Below are 17,707 nucleotides of genomic sequence, written 5' to 3' on the forward strand. Positions count from 1 at the left end.
TGTTTCTCTTTGCCCTGCCAGCCTCTCCAGTCAACAGAGAGGCAGATATTCCCTGAGAGAGTTGCGCCTAAGTATCTTGATCCTGGGAGGCTGCAGGTGCCTCACCATCCTACGTGGTTGCCCAGCCACCTCCCAGCAAGGCTCAAAGTCAGTAGGGACTGCAGATTGCTTCCTCTGCTAGAATTTCTAGATCACATGCATACACAACAGGCATCTCTCCCCGCCACTGCCACTCGTACTGCCAAGAAGATGATGTCCTGTCTCAAGGCCAGTTGCCCACACAAAGTCTTTTGCAGCTCCTGCCCAAACCCAAAATAACGCACACCATTTCTCAGCCAGCCAGCGGGCACTGTCGTGGGGAAGTTGGGGTGAGATAAATGAGCCCCCTCCGCTTCTGCTGGGTCCGTGGCATGGCTCCAGCCCTTACTCCAGCTAGATCACCATGGTTGTTGCAGTCTGGTCTCACCTCCATCTCCAAGCTGCCACCTCCTCTGGCTCTCAGCTGCTGAAGTTGTGTTCATGTTCATGCTGTGCACCTGTACCCTCCACACAGGTCCATAGCATTTCTCTTCCTTTTGTAGGATTTCCAGTGTGATTTTCTCTCCAATTCTCCCCTGAAATTGCACTTCCTACACATTTTTTTTTTTTTACTGTTTATCCCTAGCCTAGCTCGGCATGGCATTCCCTAATCCACCATCTTGTAATTTCTGTATCATGGCTGTTAATTTTATACATGATTTTGCTTCCATATCCATACATGAGATTGCTTTGTAGAATTTTTATTACAAGTTTATACATTTAAAAAATCATCTTTCAGAATGAAATTTTTTTAGTACTGTGGATTTAATAAACAGGTGCTCACAAAATTCCTGTGAGTAGGATTTATTACCTCTACTTTACAGATAAGGAAACACAGAGAACGGAAGTAACTCACTCAAGATTATATAGTTGGCAATCAGTACTGGGATTTCTACCCACAGCTACAAAAGGCTATGGATTTCTGTGCTAATCAAAGTACTTTGAGAATCCTGTTCCTACTGAAGAAAGAAGAAAGGACCAATAGCAGAATGAGAGACTTAACCCTTGGAGCCAGTGTTGTGGCCCAATGTGTTAAGCCACTGTTTGGGAAGACAACATCCTAACTGGAGGATGGTTCAAGTTCTAGCTACTCTACTGCTGATGCAGTTTCCTGATCATGTATCCTGGGAGTCTGTAGACCATGACTCAAGTGTCTGGGCCCCTGCCAATCCCATAGGAGACCTGGATGGAATTTCAGGCTCATGGCTTTAGCCTGGCTTAGTCCTGGCCATTGTTGGGATTTGGGGAATGAACCAGTGGGTAGAAGATTCCCACACTCCCCATCCCCACATTCTCTTTCAGTCACTTCCTTTCAAGTGGATTGAAATAAATAAACTAACATAAAAAAAGATTTAGCCCTTTGATTTTCTCCCTTCAAAATGCTATAGAAAGTGAACAAGGGGCATATGAGTGAACATAGACCCTAATGATGAATTTTCAGGTATATACTGAAATAAAATTACTGGGAAAATGAGTGAGATGAGAGGCAGGCTGTAGATTAAACTATGATGAGATGAAGCTTGGACAGGGAAGTTAGCATTGGAATGGAGGTGGGAGGACAGAAGGTCAAAAGAGAAATAGCAGATATTGGGGTTTCCTTTTCCTTTCAACACTTTCAGTGAACTCTAAAATACACTAAAAATAAGAAAGAGGTTGAAATTTAGCTTTAGCATTTTAAATTTAAGTAGAAGGAGAGGAAAACTGAAGACCAACAAAAGAACTAGCAATGAAGGCAGTGAATTCCTTTACTGTTCATTCAGAGCAGATGGTAACCGTCTATGAAATAAGCAGCTCAGGATCCTTGAGCATAGCTTTGCAAATTAAGTACTCATATGCAGTAAGGGTGGCTCTAAGGCACTGGTTCTCAATGGAGATGATTCCCCCACCCCCATGTCACACTTACTGGTGTCTGGAGACATATTGATTGCCAAGACTGGGAAAGTAGAGTTGCATGTATTGGGTAGAGGTCAGAGGTGCTGCTCAATATTCTACAATGCACAGGAATCCTCTAAAACAAATAACTATTCAGCCCTTTATGTCAATGGTGTCAGCTGAGAAATCTTATTTGTTTCTGTGTCTGTGTAGACACAGCCCCTCAGAGGAAAATCAGCAGCAGTTGAGACAAAGAAAATGCTGTTTTTTCTCTCCTTGGCCTCTTGGATCAGTTTTTGGCCTGTTTCTTGCAGAAATACTTTAGACTAGAAAATGAAAGAGCTGTTTTTAGGAGAGACATTATAAGTCTGAGTAACAATGCTGCTGCTTGAAATTTAGGGAGAAAAATCCAAGCAAAGATTTAGGGAAAGGGATATTTTCTCCACTCTTGCTAGGATTCCAAAAAGAATCAGACACTTAGAGTAAGTCTCCGGCCAAAGCATCATGATTATCATCAACATACACAGTTGGCCCAAGTGAATGTGTAAAGAGAAGACAACTTCAAGAGCACATGGGGCAGAAGAGGAGTAGAAGGTGAGTGAGAAATGTTCAGTGATTATCACTAGGAGATGGGTGTGGGAACACAGGATTTAGCCCTGATCCTCCCTTCATGGTTGGCAATGCATGTGAGGTTTTTAGTGGCACAGATGGAGGTAAACAGACAGGAGAAAATTAAATGTTTTGAAATTTATATGGTCACATTACAGGTATATGTGAATCAAGACCTGAAGGCATTTGTATTATACAAAATACACAAAAATGGGACATTTATATATTGGGAAGTTCCATTTATTAAGTAAGATTTATTTCAAACCTTAAGACTGACTCACCCATTATCCCATTTGATTTCATTATCAGGTCATTATAAATAGAGCAATCATACATTGATGAGTCTGTTCGATTATTTTTCAAGAGATCTTTATAAAATGTGTCAACTCTAGTAACAAAAACTCAGGTTTCAAATACTAAAGGAATTCATACAGGAATGCCTAGTTCCATGAATGAGACAAGAAACCTATAAGGTAAAGCTAATGGATGTTATTTGCCAGAGTAATAAAGAGTTCAGAGAATAAAGAACCATGTCAAAAATACCAGAAACAAGTTTGAAGGAGTTTCTGCTGACCACATATAGAAACATTTGAAAACCAAATAAATAATGATAGTAAAGGAGTATAACCTATCTAACAAAACACTATTCCAAGAGTACATGGCGAAATAGGTAAGGAAACTTCCCCACATGTCGTTAGAATGTCAGCTACCAAGAGTAGAAAAAAAGATGGATATAGGAAATTGTCATTTTGCAAACACTGTAGTAAGATTGTATACAGCCAAAAATTATCAAAGGATTAAAAGATCAAGGTATTTATATAGCCTCTATATATATGGTTTCAAAATAGTTAATAATAACAAAAGGAAAAAAACCAGTAACTTCATAGTACTGAAATCTGGAGGATACCATGGTAAGTGATAAAAATCAATATCCTGCCCCCTAAACCACATCCCCTTCCCACTAATAAAAATCACTAATGAGGGCACATCACTGATTCTCTCAAATTTCTGATCAAAGTACTTAAGTTGAAGGAAATCACAGCAAAACAGTATGTGAAGTCAAATATAAGTATCTTCTGAAAAATAACTGACTTGTCTGTACTCATCAAGGATATCAGGGCCATGAAGGGCTAAAATTGAGAAGTGAAAGCTATTCTGGATGATGGGAAACCAAATGCACTGTATGACTTTGGGTTATATCATGGATCAGATTTCTTTTTTGAAAGAAGGACAGTGCTGATAAATTGACATAATGTGGATCAAATCTATAAGCTTGATAGCTGAACTATAGCAATGTTAATTTCTTGCCTTTCATAACTGTAATAGGCTGTTTAGAAAATATGTTAACTTCCTAGAAAATACATACTGTCTGAACACCTAGGGATAAAAGAGCATTGTGTCCACAATTGATTCTCAAATATTTCAGAAAAACAATTTCTAAAGATGAATAGGGAAAAATAAGTAAATATAATAAAATATTAAAAATTCAAAAATCTGTGTTAACAGAAGTGGAAGTTCTTTTGAAACTTTCTTTTGTAAAATTGAAATTTAAAATAAAAAGTTAACAAAATAAATATAAATAAGCAAAACAAATTCATCAGAGAACGTCTAATGAGAGATGTTTGAGAGTCCAGAAAAGTGCCTTCAGAGTCAGGCAAAAATGACTAATTGGAAAGTAATTTCTTTTCCCTGGGCCTTGCTTTCTCCATATTTACAAAGGAAATAAATAGCACCAATCTCCTAATTCTGCCAAGAGGATAAAAGACAGCAAAGGAAGAAAGGCGCTTGGCATGTAAAGGCTGTTATTTCATTACCCCATGTATCTCCTTATGTATTCCTTAGCTTCCTAATTGTGTCAGCAACTTAGAGAAAACGTGCCTAAAAAAGAGAGCAAAGAAAAAAAAACACCTTTCCTGTGAAGACAAGACTATTTATTTTTTAAACACATGAAGGTAATTGGATTTACTCTAGGGCACAGTTGAGCACGCCTTAATACACAATACCAGGACAAGACATGTGTTCAGGCAGCCTTAGTTGGCATAGTGACACCATTATTTCACGCCATTATTTCCAAAAGGCCATCTATAGATTCCCAAGGGAATGTTCCAATAAAATATTATTCTCCATTAATTGGGCGGATTACACTGATTCCGATTCTTTGGTTATCTCTTTGCATGGATTAGCTTCTTAGGGCCTCACAAAACCTCTTTGAGGTGGGTATCACTATTCTGTTCTGCAGGTGACAGAGTGGAAATTTGAAGACTTGCAGTAAGATTTCAATCATTGCTTTTAATCACTATTCTGTGTGGTCACTTTGACCGTATTCCCAGTGAAGAGTCAGAGCGGAGTCATAGGAATCCCACGAGGGCAAAGGTGTGCTACTTGGATATCTAATGTGGAGGCTTCAACAAAATCAGTGAGCAAACAGCAGGAATTCAGCTTCAGGGTTGGGGCAAAGGAATCCAGCCCCTGAATAAGATATGCATGGAGTTAACTTACAGCTGTGATAAATTAGAATCTAGATCCAGAGAGCAAGGATGCATGACAAAATCAAGAGAAGACTAACTCAGAGTGCAGGCTGGGATTGCAGTCTCCGGGAGGACCAAGCAGAGAATACCAAACTGAAAAACATTTTGCTTCTAAAATTCATTCTTTGTTGTTTTCACTCATCATCCTTTTGTTCTCCTAATGTAAGGACTAAACACTAATTCACTTGTAGAAATCAACTTTCTCTACCCTTATCCCATATAGTTGTGAGTGAAACTGGCGAGACGTCTTCCTCCGGAGACAGACTGGAGATCTAGAACTCACCCAGTCATGACTTTGCATAACCCTGGCTGCAGTGAAGGGCTTGGTGAGAGGCATGTGATGCTGTAGGTAAGATTTGGAGTCAGTGTTCACATTTCTCCTTCACTCAACAATGAACCCAAGAGGATAAATGGTCTGGAGTTGCTACAGTGAAAGAAAAGAACTTATCTTAGAACAGAGCCAACTTAAAAGAAAGAGAGTCCAAAGATAAAGAAAAGACAGCAGGATCATGGCATTATTTGAACACTATCATTAAGTTGTACCTGACGCTAACACTACTCTTTGACTTTCCACTTACTGTGTATCGATAAATTAGCTTTTATTGCTCAAACCTATTTGGAGCAGATTTTCTGAGACTTGCACTTAAAGATTCTAAACTAATGCATTTCTCATATTATATAAGAGGAGAATAAGAAATGTTAGACTCTCATTCAACAAATCTTTTCTTTCTTCTATAATTTTAATTAGAAGATTCACAACTTTGGATATATTTTCAGCCGGAAGCATAAGGGGATAAGTAATAAGATATTTTCATACCAAGAGTATCATTAGGCAAATCCTTGTAATATTTTGGGATACTCAGTAATTATTCCATCCTCACATACATTATGTATATGTGCATACAGACAATGCAGTAGAGCAATCTATGTAAACAATTATTATGATTGGTTAATAAATTATTGAAACCCCATTTTCTAAGTAAGCCATTTGTTTCACAGATTCTAGGTGATATTCTGCCACAGTCAAAAAATCTATTAGATATATACCTAAAACTAGTCTCTAATAAATACATCACATTCTATTTATGAAATAAACAGTTCAAGTGAAGAAAGAAGAGGGGGAGGGAGGGAAAAGAGAGAGAGGGAAGGGAAATGGAAGGATAGAGTAAGACATCAAGAAAAATCAAACCAAAAAACTGACACCCAGTCAATAAGAAAGATCAGCAAGGAAACCTGCTTCCTTTCAGCCTACTGTAATAATGCAGAAATAAACTAAGTGTGAACCCTGCAGTCACAATAAGTCTCCACAAAATGTCAAGTTTAGAGCTAGCACTGAGTCAGTCAAATGCAGGGAGACAGTGTCTCACTTAGATTCAAAACTGTCTTCCTTTTACATCTAAAGCCTTCAATTTGTAGTAGATAAAGAATATATTCTGATATTTTTAAAGTCATAAGTGAAAATACTAAAACATGGAGCTATAGAATACTCCTTTAAAAACTGATAATGTTTTTATATCGTCCATTGATTTAGAAATTGTCAGAGCAAAAATAGACACAATAGAATGATGTAACTCTTTAGATATGTTACATAATCTGAGGTAGTCATGCTCCAGGCTGCAGACAGTAAAGTAAATGATGATCAAGAGAACCAAATTAAAAGTGAAACCCATGCAGTCCTTGTCTTTGAGGTATCAGATTGGAGAAAAGCAGAACTGTAAAATCTAGTTCTGACTCAAGAGACAGAAATGGGGCCAGGCCATACAAGACTGTTAGGAATGTTCAGTAGAGGCCAAGCTGAAGTGAATGAGTGGGGCCAGTCCTGTGGTATAGTGGGTTAAGCCTCCACCTGCAGCGCTGGCATCTCTTGTGGGCACCCATTCAAGTCCTGGCTACTCCTCTTCAGATCCAGCTCCCTGCTGATGGCCTGGGAAAAGCTGTGGAGGATGGCCTGAGTGTTTGGGTCCCTGCACTCACACGGGAGGCCTGCAGAAAGCTCCTGGTTCTTGGCTCCTGGCTTCAGATTAGCTCAGCTCTAGCCACTGCAGCCATTTGGGAAGCAGGCCAGCAAATGGAAGACCTCTTTGTCTCTCCCTCTCTCTGTAACTCTGTTTCTCAAATAAACAGATAAATCTTTAAAAAAAATAAAGTGAATGAGTATACAAAATTCTCAGTCTGCCACGCACATTCTTACTTTTGAGACAAGATTCCTAATATAAAATCAACAGAATGCACCTACTGATAAACAGTAACTCACAATTGCCTTCAATATGAAGGAAGTCATGGGGACTGATGGAGGCTCAAGAGAATTAGAGAGTTCACTCAGTAATCATCCACTTGTATCGACGATGTCATGGTAGAAAAAGTAGAAAAAGAAAAACAAAGTAGGAAAATATTTCCATAGCTGTATTTGGAAGATATATATAATGTGCGCACAAACATAACATTTTGCTAAACAGCATCTAAACTCTAGGTACTGTTTTCTAGGAATTTATGGCAACAGTGAGTGGAATGTACTTATCACAAAATATGACCTTTCTGGTAGGTGTAAAAATGCACCTAGAGTACATTTTTTGCCAACAACAAAAATACACTAAGCAGAAAATAATTTGACGAGTTGGGAATTGACTGGCTGACAGACTCAGGAAGCCTTGGTAATCTGGCTTCGAAAATAAAATAAGAAGCAAGGCTTTTAGTTAAAGGTCGTAAGATTGAGAAGATCGAGATGCATTGTTTCATTTAGCTATAGCCCCACCTGGGCTATTTGTAAAATACAGGCAAGTAAACACACAGGTATACACAGAGAGAAAGCCAACAAGGTCAAAGAAAATAACAACCACACCAGCAGAGCCAGAATGCAGAAAGTACCTATAACAGACATACCAGCCTTGGTGAAGCTGATTACCAAGCCGATAAAAAGGGAAGCCAGGAAGCAAAACAGATCACAGGCTGGGTCCTCCACCTGGCTAAGCATTACCTGCAGAACTGAGTTAAAAATGGAAGTGGAGTTAAGAAAGAGCCTAAGTCTAATGTCCACAATGTTCATAATGCCAGGTGGTTTTTCCCCATGGTAGCAGGAGCCCAAAGGTTTGTTTTGTGTTGCTTTGTTTTCACATAAAGGATATCATGTAAATTTTCAGTATTAAGAAACATCAAATATAGTTGAGGATTAAAAACATAAGGATTAAACATTTAAAAAGTGAATCTTGACACCTCCACCAGGATCCAAGTGTATTTGCAAACTTAAACCTTTTAGGTGGGGAAATGAAAGATGGTTGCCTTGGCAATATGACTGGCTTGGGAGAAGAGATCTAAAGATATTGACATCAAGTGTTTCCCAATGAAGCCCCTGCCAGCCTGCACAGCCCAGAGCTGACAAGCTGCATGTACTCACAGAACTCCCCATCAGCCTGTCGTAAACAGGAACGGACAGACAAGTTCACTACACATTGGAGAAAATCTCTAACATAAAAGGCAAACACCAAAACAAACAGAAGTAAGGCAAAATAAAGGCTGTATGAGGAGGAAGTATTTTACACAAAGACATGAGAAGAAAGCTTGGAAATTGAAAATTCATAAGAAATTAAGAAATTGCACTCTAGAGTTAGAAGACATATTTGAGGCAACAACCCAGAATATAGGACAAAAAGTCAGAGAAAAAAATAATAGAAAAAAAATAAATCACAGAAATAAATGGAGGTTCAACATTCAATTAATAGCAGTTCTAAAAGGAGACATGAGATAAAATATGAGGAAGGAAAAATATAAAATAAATATTTTAAGAAAACTCCCTTCTTTGAAGAATATAGGATGCTCTATTAAAAATATCCACTTATTGCCCAATACAGTAGAAACTTGTAAAGAAAATAAATGGGCACAAACCACATTAAAACCTAAAAAACAATGGATATACAATTTTGAAATTCTTCATATTATTTGTATTTGAACCAAAGTATTACAAATGTGCAGATCGTCTAAAGACATCTTCAGACAATCAAAAATCCTTAAGAATTTCCATAACTTCTTAGGAAATAACTTAAAAATTTTTAACAAAATTAAAGATAATTCAAAATGCAAAAAATATATATCTAGAAACAAAGTCTAACACCAAAAGGAAATGAATAGGAAGATGAAAAAAATGAGAGTCCAATTTGATACTGTCTTTCAGGATGGAAAGAAGCCACTAAATTAGAGATGGTTAGAATATTCTGGGAAAGATGACTGTAATAAGATGAAATTATAAGACTACCTGAAGTAGTTGAAAGCATTGAAATGAATTTTACACAAATGAATGTCTGGGACTAAGTACTTCAAAACTAGGAAAGCAGAAAATTAGGCGATATAAGGGGAAATGTTGGACAAGAAATCAAAAGTGTCATCATATATGACATGGCCCAGCTGCATAACATCTTTATAGTCATAAAAATGTAGATTTATTATTGATCTAAGCAAAGTTATCTTGTAGCTCTCTTTGGAATTTCAAGAAACAGGATGTGTACCCATTTGCGAATTACAGCGAGGAAGTGAAAGACAACTAATTCTTCATTTCCTGCAGTGGAGTCAATATGCCTAAACCTACTAAATGAAGAATTGATAAAATAAGTATTTTATTGGAGAGAGGCAGAGACAAATACCAAGTGGGAAAGCTGAGAGAACTGTAAAGTAGGAAACTTGTTAAGGGAGGAACAAAAGGCCATGGCTTCCCTTAATTTTTGTAAACTCTTATGACTTTTTAAACCAAGTGTATGTCTAACTCTAGAATAGAAAAATGCATGAAAATCTAAAATGAGTAAGAACCAAGAGGGTTTACACTGACAAAACTATAGGCACAGTCTCACTCCAGGTAGACAATAGAACAGCTCTGCTAGACAACAGATCAGGAGCACCGGGCAGTATCACAACTACCACGACCAGGAAAACAGTGCAACTCAGGTAGATGTCATGATGCATATTAAGCTGCCATTTGGGATGCCAGCATCCCATGACACAACACTAGTTCGAGTCCCTTCACCTCCACTTCCAATCTAGCATTCCTGCCCATGTGTTCTGGGAGGAAGCAGATGATGGCTCAAGTACTGGGCCCCCGCCACTAGTATGGGAGATCTGGATTGAATTCCAAGCTTCTAGCTTGTCTGGCTCAGTCCTGACTTATATGCATATTGAGGTTGTTAACCATGGGTGGAACATCTCTCTCTCCTTGCTCTCACTTTTGCTCTGCCTTTCAAATAGTCAAGATTTATAAACATTAAAAATAAAACAGTGCTACTCACAATGTGGTCCACCAGGCTGTGGCATCAGCATCAGTTTAGATCTTCTTGGCCATATATATACATATATATATATATATATATATATATTCTTGACCCTCACCCCAGACAATTAAATCAAATCTCTGGTGGTCAGAAGGAACTTGTACTTTAACCAGTTTCTGTACTCCCCAGAGGGTTTGGTACAAGATTAATGTTTAAAAATTACTGCCTGACCACTGGCTCTGAAATTTGGGTTTTGCATCTGAATCCACTGCAAGGCTGTTAAAACACAGAGGACAGCGTTTCTGACTCAGTATACCTAGGACTGAGCCCTAGACTCTACATTCTAACAATTTCCCAGACTATGTTAATGTAGCATACCTGGGGAACACACTCTAGAACAGCAGTATTTCCAATTTTGTCTTAGGACCCCTTTATGTTCTTTTTTATCTTTTTTTTATTATTATTTAATAAATGTGAACTTACAAAGTGCAACTTTTGCATTGTTGTGGCTGCCCCCCCAACCTCCCTCCCTCCCGCAGCCCTCCCCTCTCTCACTCCCTCTCCCATCCCACCCTTCATTGAGTTTCATTTTCAATTACCTTCATATACAGAAGATCAACTTAGTATACACTAAGCAAGGATTTCAACAGGCTGCACTCACACAACCGCACAAGGTATAGGGTATTGTTCAACTAGTAGTGTTGTTTTTAAGATTCATAGTAGAACACATTAAGGACAGAGATCCTACTGTTGAACGCTGTAATCAATACACAATCATTCTTAGGCGTTTAAAAATTAACAGAAAAGTGATCTCTGTTAAACATAGGAGTAGGAATAAGAGAGGGAGGAGATATATAGCTTGGCACAGGCTCACTCGGACTTACCTCCAATGGTGGAACTAGAAATGTGCCAGGGGATTTCAACTCAGTCTTATCAAGGAGGCATGTACCAATGTCAGCGCATTTGGGAAAGTGATAAGTATAAGTACACAACTGATCAAAAAAGATAGGGTAAGTGTCGAAGAGATTTTACAAACAAGACCAGTGTAGCAAATAATGAAGGATAGAATTAAAAGGGAGAGAATGATCCTGTGGGGGAAGCAGGACACACAGCAGACTCATAGAATGGCAAACGCCCAAAACAGCACTCCGGCCTCAGAATCAACCCTTGGGGCATTCAGATCTGGCTAAAAGGCCAGATGAGAGTCTCACAGGCATGGAAAGCCACGACACGGTGGCAAAAACAATCTAAATGAAAGATCCTGGTGAACAAGAAGACCCCAGCGGAAGGAACAGGGCTTCAAGGAGGGAGGCGCCTTTCTCCAAAGGGAGGAAGGAACCTCCGCTAGGATACGACCTTGACTAAACAAGTTCAGAGTCGGTGAACTCAAGGGGCTTCCATAGCCTAGACAGCTCATGGCAAGAGCCTCGGGTGATTGCTGATGCCATAAATAAGAGTGCCAATTGTTAAATCTACAACAGGAGTCACTGGGTACAGGCTCCCCTTTATGTTCTTAAAATGTGCCAAGAGCTCCAAAGAATATCTTTATGTGACTTATATCTACTGTTATTTATTGAATTGAAATTGAAACAAACTTTTGAAAATATATACTATTTCCCTTAAATAATAATAATGAACTCATTCATACTAACAGTTTTGGGGAAAAAAATCCATTTTCTAAAACAAATTTAGTGAAAAGAAAGATATTATTTTACATTTTCACCAAATCTCTTTAAATTTTTTGCTTCATTAAGGACAATTGGATTCTCTGGTGACTGCAGCATCCAATCTGTTGAGTATCCCATGCCATGCAGTCTCTAGAAAATTTCACTGCATATGAGTGATAAAATGAATATGAAAGAGCCAAATAATGTGCTAGTGGTGTTATGAACTTTGCTCTGATGCTATAGACCCCAAGATAGGATTCTAGGGACCCACAGGAGTTCATGCACAACACACTGGGCACTGCTGTTCTAAATCACCCCTACCTTTATTTTAAGAATTTTTTTAATTTGAGAGGGGGATGGAAGGAAGGGAGGATGAAGAGAGAGAGACAAGGGAGAGGAGGAGAAGGAGGAGGAGGAGGAAAGGAGAAGAAGGAAAGAAAGAACTTCTATCCACTTGTTTACTCCTCAAGTGCCCACAATGGCTGCAACTGGGCTAGTACATGAGCCAGGAGCTAGCAACTCAAATCAGATCTCCCACTTGGGTGACAAGAACCCAAATACTTGAGCCATCACCCACTGCCTCCCAGGGAAGGCTCTGACAGGACATTGGTGTCGGGTGCTAATGCTAGGAATGAAACCCAGGCACGCCAGTGTGGAAAGTGGCCATCCTAATCCTGCTACATCTTCTGTCACTCATGTTTGAATTGAATTCCAGGCTGATGTACTTGTGTGGCTGAGCTTTAGAAACAAGAGGTCAGAAAGGCAGGCAGATAGTAGGAGACAGAGCTCTGCTTCCCTCCATAGTTCACAGAATTGCAGTTTTTCTAAGCAGAGGAAGAGATTTCAGATACTGGCCAGCAAAGGGCAAAAAAAAAAAAAAAAAAAAAAAAATCATTCCAGTGTTGAAGTCTCATCAGAATTCATTCTGACAACGAAACACGTGTGGCATTGCAAGAGTCCATGCAGAAGAGGAATCCCTTACATGAGAGGGAACACAGAGGGAGATACAGCAGGTGAGTACTAGACTCCTGATGTGGCATAGAATGAGAGATGTTCAAACCAGCCCATTAAAGCAATACCCACTGCTCTCAGAATAGCTGGTGGGTGAAAACATACAGCATGAATCCTAATCCTAATCTAGTAAGATATTAGACTCTTCATTGACAAGAAGAAATGTTTTCCTCCCTAAACATGAAAATGGAAATTATGTTTTCTAACCAGGGAAAGAAAATTCACTGATCACAAGCTTTCTGCCTCACAATCTATTTATAACTATTATTTCATTTTTTTCTTCTTTGAAAATTATCCGGAGAAATATTTCATATGCATTTTTATCATAGCCTGTAGTTTAAAGTAGTTTAGAGTCTATTTTTAAAATGGTTCATCAGGCTTTTTGTGTGAGGCAGTTTGTTTTTTCTAACAACTATTTCTTTCCTGACATGGCAGGGTTTGGTCACTTAATACTCTTTATACACTTCACTGTTAGTTCTGTAGTTAGAAGCTATCTTCAGTCACAATTGACAAAGTGCCTGCAATTTAACAGCATCTTAAATACTGGCGATGCTGTTCTAATGGAGTTGTTGTTATTCTGGGCATCAGGCAAGAGGAAGAGTCTTGTTCACAGAGCCACAGGAGTGAAGGATTCTCCTTCAGGTGCATGGAGGTCGGCCTCGGGAAGAATGCAAACTAGTAAGAGCTTAATTTATGAGCTCAGAACGTACAAAGCAAGAGAAGGAATGGATCTAACAATGGACTGTAACCAGCAGTTCCATCAGCTGGCAACAGTGAGCAAAAGAGATGGAGGAAAACAAAAATACTTTGAAAAGAAATAAGGTGGCACTTCACTGGGGTAAGAATAGCTGATTGTAGCTGTCCCATTGTTAGACCCTCGGAGAGAGGATGCTAACACGTCGAGAGGCACACCCCAAAGACTCAGAGTCCAGACCAGCTGATGCAAAAGCAAGAGGATTTATTCGGCGTCTGAGCAGACCGGCCTCCTGAACTCGGGAGTCCAGAGAGCGCCCCCAGCACAGAGCCACACGGTTTATATACCCTCAGCGACCAATCAAAAGCACTATAGTGTCCATTCACACAGCAGTCCAATCCGTGAGCTGATCATGTGAAGGGCATGCATCTTCTATCCAATCAGCTACGGGATCACACGGGAGGCATGCACCTCGTCGCCATTTTGTTGTTTACTTCTTTAGCAGTTCCTTTCCCTGTCAGCGTCATCTTGTTCACCCTGAGGGGGACGACGTCTTGCTCCCTTTGATCCCCTGGTGGGAGAGCGGCGTCCCACTTCCCACACCGTTATTTGAGTATTAGGAGGCATACAAACTGGGTTAGGTCTTAGCACAGCCAGGCACAAGTGTCGCAGCTAGCTAAGCATAGAGTCCCTTATTTTTATAGCTGCACCTAATTTTAGCTTTGGGGGAAAAAGTTTAGGGCTATAATTTTTAAACTTTAATTTTATTTGGGGCAAAGGTGACTTCTTGTTTTTAATAGTGTTAGCTTAAGTCACTCCATCTTGGTTTGATTTTTAAGGTTCTTCACCATTTCACATTAAATGCAAAATAAACAGTATTATGCGTTGAGCAGCGTATTCATTTGGATAATTGTGTAGACATTAAACAGTGAATAATATGTCTACTTTAGATTAAAAAACAATTACTTAACACAGTGTTAGAAATTACAATAATACAATGGTAAAATACTGAAATGGGCCATTGCTCTTCAGTGAAGATGATGTTTTCTACACTTCGTTTCTCTAATCTCTCAGTTTAAATCTCTGCTCTCTGCACGTGAACTTTGATCAAAGAAGGCAGGTGTTTGGCTCCCAACCATTAATGACTCAGGAAATATCTTACATGCAAATTCTTTTTAAAAATTTTTGGCTGGCGCTGCGGCCCATTTAGCTAATCCTCCACCTGCAGCGCCGGCACCCCGGGTTCTAGTCCCAGTTGGGGCACTGGATTCTGTCCTGGTTACTCCTCTTCCAGTCCAGCTCTCTGCTGTGTCCCGGGAGTGCGGTGGAGGATGGCTCAAGTGCTTGGGCCCTGCACCTGCATGGGAGACCAAGAGGAAGCACCTGGCTTCTGGCTTTGGATCGGCCCAGCGCGCCGGCCGTAGCAGCCATTTTGGGGTGAACCAACGGAAAAGGAAGACCTTTCTCTCTGTCTCTCTCTCTCTAATTCTGCCTGCCAAAAAAATTTTTTTTATTTATTTGAAAGGCGACAGAAAGTGACATACACAGAGTGATATTCTATCTGCTGGTTCACTCCTCAGATGCCCTCAACATCCAGTCTGTGCCAGGCTAAAGCCAGGAGCCAGGAACCCAGTGCATTCTCTCATGTGGGTGGCAAAGACTCAAGGATCTGGTCATCATCGGATGCCTCCCAGGGTTCACAATAGCAGGAAGCTAGAATTGACAGCAGAGTCAGAACTTGAACCCTGACTCTCCAATATGGGGTCTGGGAATCTTAACTGCTGGGCCAAACTCTAGTCTTAGGAATTAGTAATTAACATTTCCCTTTTAAAGATGGATTTCACCAATTAGCACACATTCATGTCTATCTGGACACTTCCCAGAAGCCAGTACAAGGCCGGCTGAAACTCCTCTATTTGAACTTAACACTATTCTGGATTTGTTCAGCTTGAGTTAAATATCTTTTACCCTTTACTTCTGTCATTTAAGCCTTAACTGTGGTTTCAAAGACCCTTAACAAGAAAGAGTCGAAAACTTCCCATCTCTCTTCTACTGCAGACTTGCAGTCACGCTGATCTTTCTTATTTTAAAGGCCAAATTAGAATGTGTTGTGGAGAAAGGGCCATTTGCCCATCTGCACGTCCTTCTCAGGAGCCTTAAGGATAAACAGATGAAAAACAAACGAGAGCAAACACACTGAGCTCCAGGAACAAGACTCTGGTGATCTTTCGGGTAGGGGAGTCTCAACACTGCTCTGCTGACTCATTTCAGGAGCGCCCATTATTTGAATCAACCACATTAAAATTGATGACTGATATTGTTCAGTTTGTTATTTTTCTTAAACACAGTTTAATAGGGCATGATAAGAGTCTGGAGTATTGCTTGAATTTTTCTAACACACGAATATAAAGCAGCTTCCCCCACTGAATTACAGATGATTTCTGGAAAGCAGGATACTACTTACTTGGGGGGAGCATTGTGATGCAGCAGGTCATCTGCAGCCTGTAATGCTGACATCCTAGAAGCAGTAGTTTGAGTCCTGGCTACTCTGATTCAGATCAAGCTCCCTGCTACTATGCCTAGGAAGGTAGTGGAAGATGGTCCAAATGCTTGGGCCCCTGCTGCCCACAAAGGAAGACCTAAATGGAGTTTCAGGCACCAGCCTTAGGCCTGACCCAGCCCTGGTCTTTGCAACCATTTAGGCAGTGAACCAGTGGATGGAAGGTCTCTTTCTCTCTCTCCTTTCCTCCGCTCTGTAACAGTTTCTTTCTTTCTTTCTTTCTTTCTTTTTCTTTCTTTCTTTCTTTCTTTCTTTCTTTCTTTCTTTCTTTCTTTCACAGGCAGAGAGTTAGACAATCAGAGAGAGAGACACAGAGAGAAAGGTCTTCCTTCCGTTGTTTCACCCCTCCAATGGCCACTACAGCAGGCGCGCTGCACTGATCCGAAGCCAGGAGCCAGGTGCTTCCTCCTGGTCTCCCATGCGGGTGCAGGACTCAAGCACTTGGGCCATCCTCCACTGCCTTCCCGGGCCACAGCAGAGAGCTGAATTGGAAGAGGAGCAACCAGGACAGAATCCAATGCTCCAAGAGGGACTCGAACACAGGGTGCTGGTGCCACAGGTGGAGCATTAGCCTAGTGAGCCACGGCGCCGGCCAGTGTCTTTCAATTAAATAAATAAATCTTTGGAAAAAGAAAGGAACTACTTATTTCAATATCATTCTCACCTTCAGATTCCATCTGAAGTAAGTGTCCTGGTTGCCAAGTGTCTTAGAATCTTTGTCCCAAATCATATACAAATGATTGCTAGTCAGTTGCTCCTGCTGAATCTGACATTATGAACAATTCCCATCGACAGGTGAGTTAGAGTGAGTCAGTGTGTGAATGACTTTCATCAAGAAAATGGAGTTTCTAGCAGATGCATGGGTTCCACTTATAAGCAAAACATAAAAAATTCCATTTAATGATAGGTCTTGCACTGAGAGAGAAAAAAAATCCTGACTCTAAAATATTCATAAGTATTAAAATCTGTTCTGTTAAAATAAGAAAAGAATTATAGCCTAGACAGATCTTGCATGAAACTACTTTGAAAGGTCAGTATCTCCTATTTTTCCCTGATGAGTCACATGTACTTAATCAAAGTAAAAAGACCACGTTATAGGTCATTTACAACTCATAAAGTAAACATGCTTATCATTTGTTACAGATAAATGTTTTATAGAAATCAGGAACACAGATTACACCCAAGCAATTATATTTTTGTCTAAATTCCTACAGAATAATCCTAAAGAGAAAAGTGCCGGAAACTTTCTCACTTCTGAACTAACAATTATTTTCCATTAGTTTGTGAGAGATATAGACAACCCAGCGTGCTGGTTCCAACAAATAGAACTAGGAATTGACTTTCTAAAGGGAAAGTAACAAAATTCAGGAACAAAATTTCAGGCCTAGTGAAGAAGTTCTTCCCCCTCCCTTCCTCCCTTCCTCCCTTCCTTCCTCCTC

This window comes from Oryctolagus cuniculus, chromosome 4 (assembly GCF_964237555.1).
Source record: "Oryctolagus cuniculus chromosome 4, mOryCun1.1, whole genome shotgun sequence".
NCBI lineage: Eukaryota > Metazoa > Chordata > Mammalia > Lagomorpha > Leporidae > Oryctolagus > Oryctolagus cuniculus.